Source organism: Myotis daubentonii, chromosome 5, assembly GCF_963259705.1.
Source record: "Myotis daubentonii chromosome 5, mMyoDau2.1, whole genome shotgun sequence".
In the NCBI taxonomy this organism is placed as follows: Eukaryota; Metazoa; Chordata; class Mammalia; order Chiroptera; family Vespertilionidae; genus Myotis; species Myotis daubentonii.
Window position 1 is genome coordinate 56,899,065 of NC_081844.1, and position 14,588 is coordinate 56,913,652.

Here is a 14,588-nt window from a genome sequence, read left to right on the forward strand (position 1 = left end):
CTTTATAGCCAGGTGCAAACATTTTACACTTTAACTAAAGTCTGTGAAGCATTTTCCCATGTCTCATCTCACTTGATCATCACAGAAATCCTAGAGTAGGTAGATAGGATACTCAGTGGAATTCTATTTTCTTTTCCTTAGCAAGAAAACAGAGATTTACAAAGTTTAGAAACTTGACCCGACTGAAAAGAAGTAATAAATGGTGGACCTTGAAAATGACCAGGTTTTCTCACTGTGCAGAATATAGTCAAACACTGCTACAGTTAAATATTTTACCCTTTGTTCTTCCTGCGTGATCCACAATAATAATCTGCTTCATGTTGATATTTACTGCTGTGTTGCTGACAACTACCTGAAAGAGAAGTTGGGGTGCTTAACTGGGCTGGAAAAATTTCAGCCAAATCAGAAAGCAGATCTAATTAAGCAAGTTTATATATATAAAAGGCTAAGTTGACTTGCACATGTGTGATACATATACAGCTCTCACTGGTGCCACTTGCACGGGTGTGTTTCCATCTGTCATTGTTGATTGTGAATTTGGTTGACACTTCTTTTATAGAGAAAGGGTGAATAGAGATATTAAAATATTTCTTCTAATTAATTTCCTTTCAATGTGCACAAGTCTGTGCACCAGGCAATTAGTAGTATATATTTTAAAGGGATGAAATTAATTGTCATTCCCCCCCCCCCCGCCCCAGATATGTTAGCTGCCAAAGGCCTAAGTTACCTTACAGCACTTTTAACTAAAATGCAACCCAGAAACCTGAGGCAATTATTCTACTCTACAAACTAGGAATATGACACCATTTATACTTCTAGAAAGCCAAGAGACCAGGGATATTCTGAAGTAGAACCTTATTTTCCATGGAATTAACCACCCAAATACTAAAATTTCTCACTCATAACATGGGTAGGATTGGGTTCTAAAGGTAAACGTTATGATTTGACAGCTTTCTCTTAGACAGTAACATCATTTGCCTAAAGGAAACATGAGTTGTAGAAAATTATTCCCCACAGCTTTAGGCTTTAGGACCTCACTGGAGGAAAAAAGCCATTGTGGTTAAAATAAAAGAGAGTGCTGACCACTATAATAATTAAATATTTTAAATAATTAATTTAAGGTAAATGATCTCTAAATTTGGAAACCATGCGATTTCCAAGTTAATGGAATGGCAATTTGTTATGTCCCATTTTGATTAAGCCAACTCAAGAAATACAGGTAGTGCTTCTTCCCATAAGGGACAATTTAGTTTTCTCTATTGCAGTTTCCAATGTAAAAACCTTTGCAGAATCTGTTTACCTAATGGTAGGAGACCTGAGGGCTTGGGGCAGTAATGACAATGCCAAAACTATAGATCTTCTCAACCAGGAAGATTTTGCCCCATGGTGCTCTTTTCTGAGGACAAATGTCCATCCAAAAGGCAAAGAGGTACTCAAATACAACAACTGTGAGTAGCAGTTCCTGGGCAAAGCCCTATTGTTGGTCTCCACTATTTAGACCATTTTTATTGTCACACTTCGGAAGAATATTTTTAGATTTGTCTTCCCACTGACACTCATTATAGCTGTTGCTGCACTTGATTTTACTCATAAATAAACTCATAGCATCATAAGAGGAAGTCAGCTAATATCTAACAAATTGGTGTTTACTGAGAAAATATTTTTTTTTCTAATTCCTCCTGGGAGAGACTTTTCTCTTACTACTAGTTTATTGGAAGAATAAATTTGCTTCTGGATGTCCCACATTTTGATCAACAAGGTCCTTACTTGCTGATTGTTGGTTTGATAAAGAAATTTTAGAATCAGCCAAAAACAAAACAAAACAAAACAAAAAACCTGATTAAGTTAGAGTATAAAAACTTAAATTGGGGTATAAAAATTTCCTAAGATCATGTTGAGTTTAGCAAATGCCTTATTATCTTTTTAAAAATCACAAAACCTAGAGTATAATAAATTCTAGTGGGAAGCCTGGATTTCACAGTTAGGACTAATAATTATGGTAGATTTTGGAGCATAGTTGCTGACAGCATGGCTCTGAGTAAAGTTTCTCTGTGAGCACAGATCTCTATTGACATATGGAAAGCTCATTCTCACTGCTCCCTGGCCCCGTGGCACCCCACAAATCACCATCATGCCACTATTATAGCATATTGTCTTAGAACTGTTTATTTGTCCATCCTCCCTACTAGACTGTGAACTCTGAAGCTAGATATTTAATTTTATCTATCTCTATAATCCTAGTAACTAGCATAAATCTGATCCATAGGAAAAAAAATTGTTACATACTTAACTGTGTATATGTGGTTTTTAAAAATAATCAGGAAAAATCATCTCTAAAGTTATACAATAAACTGCTTTTTCTATGTGAGATCAGTAACATTTTTAGTCCTGACTCATGTTATTAGGTATCTGATGAAATAAAAATCCAGATAGAATTTGTTTGCCCTCAAAGTTGTTTAAATTTAGATGGATTTTAATCCTTGTCAATCACTTCCAGTAGTTCCTCAGGCATAGTAACTATTTATTCATGCAATGGGTTTTTCTTGTACTGTATATTTGCTGCATATTCTTTTAAGAGATTAATCTGTTTTCCACTTCCTAAAATATGAAATGAAATATTTCAAAAACATCAATTAAAGTAGAGAATAAGTACACCACCAGTGTATCCACATCCAGTAACAAATCCTCATATTGTTATACTTGTTTTTCATAATTCTTAAGGTAGACATCATATATACCTCTCCTAGTGACGTCTAGTGACTTCTCTCCTTCCCTAACATCCTATAGATGTTTTTATACTTTCCCCATATGCTTTGTAAGTACTATAGCATAGTAATTTGTAGATTTAAATCTTTATATAAAATATAAGATGTTATATCCCATTTATTGCACACTCGTTTAATTTCTTTATGCAACTAACATCTATTGACTTTCTACTATGGGCTAAGCAAGGTCCTGAAGATAGAGCGTTAAAAAACATCAATAAACTCCTGCCTTCATGGTATATTCAAAATGGTAAAGAAAAATAATGAACAAATAAATATGCAGGCATCTACTATGTCAAATAGTGATACTATAAAGAAAAATCAAGCAGGAAAAAGGAAATACATAGTACTTGGTATGTAAGGTGATCCAATGGTTGTTTTTGCTTTTTAACGGAAAACCTTAAATGATGAGATATTAGAGCACAACGATAAGGCCATGAAAGACAAAAGGAGAATGCAATTCCAGGAGAGAGTACATCAGTGTAAAGACTGAGGTAGAAAATTTCCTGGTATGATCGAAAAACCATAAAAATATATTGTATTTGGAGCAGGGAGCCACATTATGAAGGGATTTGCAGCCATTATGAAAGGACATGGGTTTTACCATGATGAAGCAGACAGACTTTGAAGAATTTTGAAGAGAAGTGATGTGATAATACTGGCATTAAAATGGTATTAGTTTGGCTAATAGAAGAGAAACGGCAAAAGCAGGGAAACCAGGTAGGAGGACATGTCAGTAATCCAAGCTGACGTGTTGGTAGCTGATAAGAAGTGGTCAGATTCTGGATATATTTCTAAGGAAGAGCTGACAAAATTTGAGGGTGACTAGATAGGAAGTTTGAAAAACAGAGGGATAAAGAATCACCCAAGTTTGGGACCTCAATAACTATAAAGAGTGAGTTTTAATTAACTGAAATGAGAAAGGCAGTGAAAAAAATTACAACTTTTTGCAGATGTTAGTTATACTTGTATATCTAGAAACCTGATACAAACAAGACAACTTCATCAGGTGACTTAGCATAAAATTAATATTTGAAAAGCAGATTTCATATATACTGACAATCAACAATTTGGAACCATATTGAAAAAATACATTTTTCATGAGCCATAAAAAGTAAAATATCTGGGAATAAAAGGATATATGCAAAATTATATGAGAGAAACTTGCCAGAAGAAATATGCAAAACCAGATGAAGGAAATGTTGCTCAAATGAGTAACATACCAAACTCCTGTGTTAGAAACTCAGTGTTACAAAAATGTCAGTTCTCTGAAAGTTAATTCATAAAGTTAATTCATAAATGTAATGAGTTCCCAATAAAAATATCAATGGTATTTTTGAGGTACTAGAAAAACAGATGCTATATTCATGTGGTAAAAATAAATAAGAAGAGCACAGAAATTCTGAAGAAGAAGGGCAATGACGATTAGCCTGATTAGATATTAAAACCTCATATTTAAAGCCTCAATCCTGCAATTAAAACAATGTGATACTGGTTCATTAATAGGCAAACAGACCACTATATAAGAATAAAGAAATCTAGAAATAGCCCAAAGTTGACATTTGAAGGTAGAATCTTCTATAATAATAAAAGCATAACATGCAAATTGACTGAACAGCCGAACAGTGGAACAACATTCTGGACGACCTTCCAGAAGAAGCCAGGGCTGTGAGGGCTGAGGCAGCCGGGGCTGCAAAGGCCTACTCTTGCATGAATTTTGTGCATTGGGCCTCTAGTATTCAATAAATGAAATGACTTGGTACCTAGCCATCTTAAAGGGGAAAAATGAATTTATATACTTATGCCATATTCTAAGAGTAAATTCCAAGGGATCAAGATATTTAAATATTTTAAATAACCAGTCAATAAAAGCACTAGAGGAAAGCTTAGGAAGAATTTATTTTATAACCTGATGTGAGGCCAGTTTTAACCAAGGTATAAAAGCAACAAGTAAAAAGGACAAAGAAACTTCTGCCTGACAGAAAAAAATAGTACACTAAGCTAAATGCCAATGACAAGTTAGCCTTATCATGACCTACCCAGAACTAAAGACTATTTTTCTTTGTGATTGTCAGAATAAGGTATAACTCAGAGTGCAGATGGCAAAGAGGTTGCTATCTCAAACAGAGGGTTGAAGTGAGCCATCAAATATGTGTTTACTAGAAAAACTCATTACTGTCTTACTCATCAGACCTGTGTGTGCAGGGGAGAGAAATGAGAAACATCATCTCAAATTAGATATCCCAAGTTGGACAGAAGACTTTATTTTCTTTTCAAAATATGTATTTATTGATTTCAGAGAGAGAAAGGGAGAAGGAGAAAGGGATAGAAACATCAGTGATAAGAGAGAATCACTGATCGGCTGCCTCCTGCACCCTCCTCTATTGGGGATTGAGCCTGCTACTCCCAGGCATGTGCCTTGACCTGGAATTGAACTGTGACCTCTTGGTTCACGTGTCAACACTCAACCACTTAGCCACACCCGTGGGGCTGAAGACTGTTTTTCTTAATGAAGATAAGAGGACCTTGTACTTAACATTATTTATTGCTATAGGCATTTGAATAATTTGAGAAATTATATACATTTATTATCCAATAATTGGTCAATTTGTGTCTATTCCAAAGAAAGGCCCATTTAAGGAGAATATAGTTGCCTGTGAGGGGTATCTGCTCTGTAAGGATTTCTGGTGCTGTAGTCTGTACCATTGCACGCTTACACCTTGTGCAATAAACGGGTTGCCTATATCATTGATTTTGATGTTACTTGGCTTGTTGAGAATATCACCCAGATGCAATGCCTGTTTTTATGGAGAAAGATGTTGAACCATGTGAATAATATGTTTGCAGCAGCATCTAATGGAGGCTATGAGGAAAGTTTTAGAGCCAGTTGCATTTTACAGGACTCAGCAGGCTACACAAAACACAACAGATTCTTGCTCAGATCTCAGTGGGACTTTTCAGCTTGTCTTATAGAATATATAATGTGTGGTTGCATAGAAGCCCAAAATGTCAGATCAGGGACAATTGGATCACAATAGATGGCTTTAATCATATAAAATTCATGGGTCCTACTTTATATATAAATATACAGTGGAAATGTTGAATGTTTGACTATATTGTCATGAACAGGACATGACTAGACTATGAAATTATTATAATTGGTTTCTAACTTGGAGCCAGGTTAGCAATTTAGAAAATTATATATAGATGATAACTTCTTGGCATTTAACTGACTAACAGTTTTTCTGGAGACTTTTCAAAATGGATGCCCTTAGATAAAATGTGATTTTTTAAATTGTTTTTCCTATTAAGTTACAACATTATTAGCCTGAGTTCTTTGATAATTGGCCCCACCATTCATTCAGATCATTAACTGTTTTGGGATTTATTCTGACCAAACCAACACTAACCACCATTGTGAATAGATAATGAATAGTATAAGGAAAAAGGAGAATATAAGTTTAAGTCCAAATTCCTGAGAATTTTTAATGAACTTATTTTTAAAGTCAGAAAGGTAGTATATGTTTATTATAGACAAACTAGAAACAATGTATAAATGTTTAAAAATTAAAATCTCCCTAACTTAGAATTGATGCTCTATATTTTAGTACATTGCCTTTTGCTTATTTTTTAGTACTTTTGCACAATCAAATCATATAATGTACTCAATATGATATCATTTAGGTCACTTAAAATAGTGACATATAAACCAAAACCTTCTTCTTGAATATATTTTATAATTATAAGGTATTATTTAATTCTGTGGATGTTATATTTATTTCAACAATTTTTGGGGGGAGGTGACTTTATTTTCAGACTACTTTTAGTATTATTCATTTATCAGGATATCAGGAAAAAAAACAGGTCATTTTTTAATGAAATTTCAGGCAAAAATGAGAACAGAATCTAACTTTAGAAAGAGATTAATTACCCTTGCACTTGACAAAAGCATTTAATAGATTCTTTGGTTTAAGAGAAAAATATGTTCCCGCCAAAGATTAGAATGGAGATGTCAAAATTAAGATTTCTAAACTGCTCTGCAAAATAAAGTAAAAGTACATTCTAGAGCCTAAAATTTTCCCTGGTACTTTATGAGGTAATGATTGCCCACTTGTTCAGTCTGGTGACAGGATGCAAGTTTCAGGCCAAAGCAGGACAGAGATTTTAGTTACACTGTACTGAGAAGGTTTTGTTTCTTCCAGACACTCTTATTTAGAACAGCTTTCAGAAGAAAATAATCAAAGAAAGTGTTTTTTTAATGCAATGTCTAAATAGAAGGAAAAAAAATGACAAGAAAACAATATTCGTTTTTGGGGAAACATATTTTTTATCAAAAGTTGTATGGTAATACAAGATAATGTAGACAGTTTTGTTTTAGCAAGAACAATTGTCAAAAGTTTAGCAACTTTGAACATTCATAAATCATTTCAGTTCCCCGAGGCTTTTATAAGTTTTGATTGTTCAAGGATAAGAAAGATCTGGCTCAACTCTAGAGACATTTGGTGTTTTGTATTTTGTTTAGTGTCTGAATGATAGATGTGTGAACATGGGTGGTTACTACAAGTCCCTAATCATGCATTTGGACATATGAATGGGATTTAAAAAATTGTCTCCCATGGGATGGGCATATTCTCATGATGCCAATCCAATAATGGAGTTTCCCAGGATTCCAACTCACTGCTCTCTCCCACCCACCTCTGCATAAACAAAAATTGAGGTTGCCTTATGGAAGAGGGGCAAACCTCAGTTTTCGCTCTGAGCCCCTTTTGGGTCTGTGATTTAGCACCAAAGAAAGAGATCCAAATAGTTTTGTATATGTCTGGGTTTTTCTGTCTTTATACATATCCATCCTCCTTCACTCACCACTTCCAACTGTTCTTCAGCCTCTAAGTTTCCTTGATATTCAGACCTCTCAAATGTCACTTATACAAGAAAAACCTGCCTTCCTCATTTAAAAACAAATGTTCCTATTAATTTTTTTAAGTCAGAGAGTAGATGATCTCCAGTCTTGCAAGCTATCATATTCTCTTTACTTCTACAGCATGAATCAGGGAACATATGCCCAAAGCTTGTCTGCACAGAAATGTTTTTCTTTAGTTTAATTTGTTGGTTTGTTGTTGTTGTTGTTAATCCTCAACTGAGGGTATTTTTCCATTGATTTTTAGAGAGAGGGGAAGGGAGGGAGAGAGGCAAAGAGAGAGAGAGAAACATCAATGTGAGAGAGACACATCAATTGGTTGCCTCCTGCATGGGCCCCCAACCAGATCTATGCCCTTGACTGGAATTGAACCTGGGATCTTTCAGTCCACGGGTCTATAGTCTATCCATGAATCAAACCAGCTAGGGCTCCTTTAGCTCTTCACTGTCGGTTTTTGTACAAAACTCAATAAAGAGTGATTGAATAAATTACTCTCATTTAATTTATTCTCTAGCCCACCGGAGTTGACTGTTCTGATTTTCTTATGCCACCATGTCCATCCTCACATTATATTCATCTATATCTAAATGTATTTCTAATAGCCCTGACCGGTTTGGCTCAGTGGCTAGAGTGTCGGCCTGTGGACTGAAGGCTCCCAGGTTCTATTCCAGTCAAGGGCATGTACCTTGGTTGCAGGAACATCCCCAGTTGGGGGTGTGCAGGAGGCAGCTTATCGATGTTTCTCTCTCATCGATGTTTCTAGCTCTCTATCCCTCTCCCTTCCTCTCTATAAAAAATCAGTAAAATATATTTAAAAAAATAAATGTATTTCTAATAAAGAGAATTATATCCACATTTTTAAAACCATGAAAGTTGTGCATAGAATAATTTTGGTATATGTTTTGTTTTCCCAGAATACCTCAAACAGAAAATGTCTTATTCATTCATTTGAATATTGTCTGTTCTAAATAATTAAATGTTTTACCTCTGGTATGCCAGGTTGTATTGAAAGCCATCATTGAGATGTTCAACCTGATAAGAATGCATATAGCAATTGAGGTTATTCCTTTAAGTTACTCTGAAATTCTTGCTTTGGGAGGAGAGACAGTGAGACATCCAGGGGTTACAGGAATATGCTATGACCTAGAAAGATGGGCTGTTCAGATAAGTCTGTCAGCTTTAGAAATGTGTGGTACATCTGCCAGTACAGTAAATACATTCAGTTCCAATTTCCTCACATCATGCATCATTCTGTCTCCATCTCATAAGAATCTTCAACACAATGCTGGAAGTGCCAAGGAAATAATAAAAAGAGTGAGAGGGGAAACACCCCAATACCCAGCAACAACATAGCAGCCTATAAGTCATTGAAGCTGTTTGATGAGGGCTTTCATGAGTGCTCCTGCAGGCGTGGACGTATCCACCTGGGAGTCTGGGACTTGACCCAGTGGTTTATAAGCACAACCAACTCCCTTTGTCATTTTATTGATCCAAAATAAAAGAATGGGAAAAACCAAATGCACAAAAGGGAAAAAAATGATGATTTATGCCATCTTCAGACACCATATCCAAACAGTATCCCAGGAGTGTTAACTAAATAAATATGAAACTTGTTGACAATACCTAGTGAAAAATCTTGAGAACAATTTATCTGGAGATGATAGAGACCTATTCCACAGACCACACTTACTGGAGAACCTATAAACAGCCAAATGATTGGCATTCCTTCTGTTTCTTCTGGAGATGGAAGCCCTTATTAAATTTAAAGGGATCAAATGTTAGTATACGGATTGACACCAAGAACCTGAGTCTGAATATCTTCACCTCTCCCCTGTGTGTGAATATACACAAGCACATACCCACACAGTTATATACAAGGTCATTGCTTTTATTTTTACACTTCTCTATGGAGAGTCGTTAGAAACTGCCATTTTAGTCAAATTTTCTGTTCGGTTAATATATAAAATTTTCCAAAGGCGTTGAAAGGTGAGGTGTTTGGTGATTGTTGTTATACGCATGTTCACATCAACAAGAGCAAGACCACTTTACATTCCTCTGTAGAGGCAGGAATTGCAGTGTGCACTGGTTCATGCTTAGTATCACTTCCAGCACTTCTATTTCCCTGCTGCCTAGAATCATGAGTCGAGAGACTCCTGAAAGCCAAGAGCTTGCTGTTAGCTTGTTATTCATTTTCTTTCTTTTTTTTCTCCATTTTACTTGAATGTGCTTAAACTGTTGCATAGAACAAGCTATTAGTTGTAAAAATGTGAAGACATTTGACCCGGAGGTCTTTAATTTATTTTTCCATATCATAAGGGAGAAGAATAGAAATATTAAAATAAAAAATTGTTAAACTAGCTCACACAAGTTTGTGTGTGTTTTAACTTTTTAGATTAAGGAAGAGGTCATGAGCAAAATATCTCAACATACTATTTAAATGCGATCAATTCCCTGCAACTAACCTCAACAATAGATCTAACTGGCCAGAGTGAAGAAATAGTATGGGCTGGGACCAGGAAGTGGGTTTATCATTTATACTTGAAAAAAAATCTAGGCAGTATAATCATTTTATGTTTGAACTTCCCAAAAGTCATAAAGCATCCAGTTTAGCTTTCCAGAAAATAAAATCAAATGCCATGCACAAAAGAAAACCCAAATGATTTAGACAGAATTTCAGGTCTTTTCCATCAGTAACAGAAATTGGACTCACTCACTTTTCATAGCTTTTCAGTGCTCTTGAGATTCCAGCTGTACTCCTTAGGAAAATGAATCATAAAAATTCAGACCTAAAAGTGGACTTAGAAGTCAGCTAGTCCCTTTCTCTGTAGCTGGCCAGCAGTGGAACCTGCACTAGACTTCAAGTTCCCTGAATCCTGATCAAGGTCTCTTACCAGGGTGCCTTATTTTTCAATGACATTTGTTTGTATTTTTTGTTTTAAATATTCATGTCCCTTCTTCATCTCTTGGGTTTGCCTCCCATTATTGAATATCATGACTCTTTACTAGATGGAGTACGCATGGTGTATTTAAGTCTTCATGTGGTGATATCCAAAACATTCAAGACTCCGATGTCCTTAGGAATTTAGGGCATAGTTCTAGTTTGGTTCATTCACATTGAATTTGAATGAGAGTTATGACTGTTTTTTCATTTTCTTGGTGCAAGACTGCTTTCCCAGATAATATTTTGGTCAAATTAATAAGTTTCAGATATTGAGGGGGAGACAGAGCTCCTATTTTCACCGTTTAATTCCACCTTCGAGTCATGCTTCAGGGTCTTTGCTTTTGTCATCTCTCCTTGGAGTGGGTGGCACCTGTACTTGGGTACTTCCCTCATCAAGGTTACATGCCCTCATGCCTATGGTCATAGAGTTTCACATCATACATCAGTGCCAGTCATTGAGTAGGGTCTATTTGACATGCTTATTCAACATGGAAGTCCTTAAGAATGCCAGTGACTAGCAAGGTTATGTTAAAAGTGTACTTTTTCAACTAGCCAAAATGCCCCATAGCCCAGTTAGTTCCTATTACAACTAAATGAATTAAAATATATTTATGAACTTGGTAAATGAAATTTAGCACAGTAAGGAAAAAGGACCAGGATTCATTTGTAGCACAAAAATTATATTCTTGCTGTTTTAAAATTTGCATCTGAAGCCATGCAATATCTTTGCTCCTCGCTTTTATTATTCATGACATTTTCTCTACTCATTCCAATCTTAAACATGCCCTGATAAATCTTCTTTCCTCATTTTTGTCTCTCTTGGTCTCAGCTTTCGTGAACTTTCCTTCTCTCACTAGGTAGCTACATGCAGAAGTTCTCTGCCACATGGCACTCTGATGGCTTATAAATTCTGCTTCCCAAGTAAAGCTTTCAGGTCAAGATTCCCAGGCTCCACTCCAGACAAGCAGACAAAGCAGCTGAGTCTTCTGAATATCTGCCCCCACACAGATGACATTCTAAATTCCTAACAGGGTCAGCCGGTTACCAGGAAATGTTTCCCGTCGGTTTTTCTCACTTCCCTCAGTTCCTCCTGATGTTGTTTTTATAGACGAGCCAGATTTTCAGCTTTAGAAACATGTGTGACCTAAAGAAAAGCTGAGCCTGCATTCAATTGCATATCCCACTCTTTCCCTGATCTGACATCTATCCTGACAGCTTGACAGTGATCCACATTTCCTATTTCCAAAAGAATCTGATCACTGCAACCCAGGGCCAGGCAAGGGTCTAGTCAGGTGTTATATCAGAATTCCTGACCATGTCCCAGAGAAGAGACAGACATAGAATTCTCTATCATCAGGTTTCTTTTTACTTCTCTGCAACTCTCATTCTAACCCATACCAGAAGATTCTGGAAAATTGTTGGCTCTTCCAACAGTAAAACATTTATAAAACATTCCTCCTGGGTAGGCTAAGCATCCTAGACTTCCCCAAGCCACATTTCTTCGGCTACTGTCAATCAATGCCCATGGTAGCCTGTTTTTTTGTTTGTTTTAAAGAAAAGCAATGAATGAGGGAAAGGGATAGGGCAGAATCTGAAACCTGCCAAAGAATGAAGACACTGCTAAGAACTTCTTAATAAGAATAAATTAATGAAAGCAATTCAATGAGTGTTTTTCTGTATGTCACCATTGATGAGGTTTTATGGGTGTGATATCATAATTTGGCTGTCTTTGACCTGCCCCTCCTGGCCATTCTAAATTCTGCAGACATTATGCAGATATCTTGCCAGCTAAGAGAACTGAATGCCAAAGGCATGCTTTATTTGGGCAGAAATCAAAGGCCCTGTGGTTTAAGGAAAGGCAGGCACAGTTACTTTTCCCAGCTCCACACTGCTCAGCTGTGACTGGAATCTGTTTGTAAATATAGCTAGAGTTTGAACTAGTCTTCCCCCAAAGACAAATGAATTTCTAAACATGTTTGTATTTGCAAATGCATAGTGTTATACACTCCATGCCATCTTAATCCCTATTAAACTAATCTGAAGTCATGTCAGGCCAGCCTTCCACAGTCAAATGAATTAGACATTCCAATTGATCAAATATAGGAAAAGACTGAGCACTTTTCCTGTCTGGCATCCATGCCTTTAAAGCATAATTTTTACACCAATATTTGTTCTTTTCCATTCTTTGGGAGTTTAGCATATTCACAAATGAAATTTGTTCCTTGTGAATGATGACAAAAAAAATAAGGCAGAGTCAGATTTATATAATTTTTAAATACTTATGAGGAAAATAAAAATATTATAAAACACTTAACTGGGTTTTAAAGAACTAAGGATATCTCATGAAAATAAATTGGAAAACATTCAACTTAAAGCAATTTGGCATCTACCCCTGTATTTTCCTTTATTCTTCCAATGCAGGACAATGGAAATCTGCAGGGATTTGGCAAGATCAGTGGTGAGTGAATCCAAATAATACAGTATTTTTACAGTAGTCCCTTTGTGTTTTGTTTTGCCTTGACTGTTTCCCTATATGTTGATGCCAGCACAAAGGACAAGTCAAAACCCATTTATTAGTGTCACAAGCTACAAACGCCATTACCCATGATGGAAGGTGTGTCAAAGCAACATGCACCTCACCATATTTCAAATTAAAAAAAAATTATTCGACTTTTATTTAAAAGAACATTGTCCTCATCTCTGACTTATATTAGTTCCTACCACCTGATTTTTTTTTTTTTTGGCCTCCAACCTCTAAGCTCTCTTCCCTTCAGCCAGTTCAATCTGCTAATAAAATATTTAACTGCTGCATCACCACCTTGTCCCTAGTCCGCTCATGAGGATTCTACTGGCTTTCCAATTAAAACCATATTTTTGTGAATCTCATGTATATATTCATTGTGGCCAACTTCATTCCCTAACTTATTTCTAACCCCCCTTTTTACCATTTGTCTTTCTTTTCCACACTTATTCTCAAAGGAAAGCTTTCATACATTATTATGAGTTTTGTTATTAACTTTCCAGATTGTAAGATCTTTGAAATAACTGGGCAAACCAGGAAATATGGACAATCAAAACTCTTTGGGGATTGAGCAAAGGAGGAAGTGTCAGCAATCAATAATTTGAAGAGCCAAAGAAAATTATTTTAAGATAATTGTTAAATTCACAGTCTACCCCTCCCTGGAAAAAAGTCATGCAGTGGTTAAAGCACAAAACCCAAAGCTGCCAATGACAGCTTTAACAACCCTGCGGCTGACAAAGCAGCTGCTGAATAGTGGAACCTAGGAAGTGCCTGAAGAATAATGGTATTTTACACATTTCACATGGTACTGGAAGCCCTATTGAGGTGGCACTCAGCATAGAAGTTTTATTCTTGCATAAAGTTAAGAAGATATTTGAAGTCCCTTCTATCACTTCTGTGTGCAGACCAAGAAGATGTTCCCAAGCAGCATTGCCAGACATATTTGGCAGGGCAGGCTCTGGAGAAAAGCTGGACTTTCATTGATGAAAATTCTGTACTTTACAGCCTGATTCTGAAGCAATTATTGACAGATGCTTAAGCTTCTCAGCAGTGGATCTATCAGGCAGAGCACATGGAAAGGGTGAGGGTAGATCTGGGTGGGACATACTTTATCAAAGACCCAGAAAAGGATGAGTGAATGGCAGGACAGGGAAAGGAAAAGTCTGCTGCAGAGCCTAGCAGATATCCCTCCCTTTGCCAGTCCTATCTACACAATATTTTGGTGTAGCCGGCATTTAACAAGGGAATTGTATGTTTATTTATTATTTGAAATTGTAAAAAAAGTTTTTTAATAAGTCATGTAGAGTTCTTTCCATATGCTGGTTCAGATTTCAACTTCTTGCTTTTATTACCCCTCCAAAGTCCATTTTTAAGTTATCTCCTTGACTCTGTTTAAAGTGACTGAGAGAATAAACTACTTGAATTCAAATTCTGACTCTACTG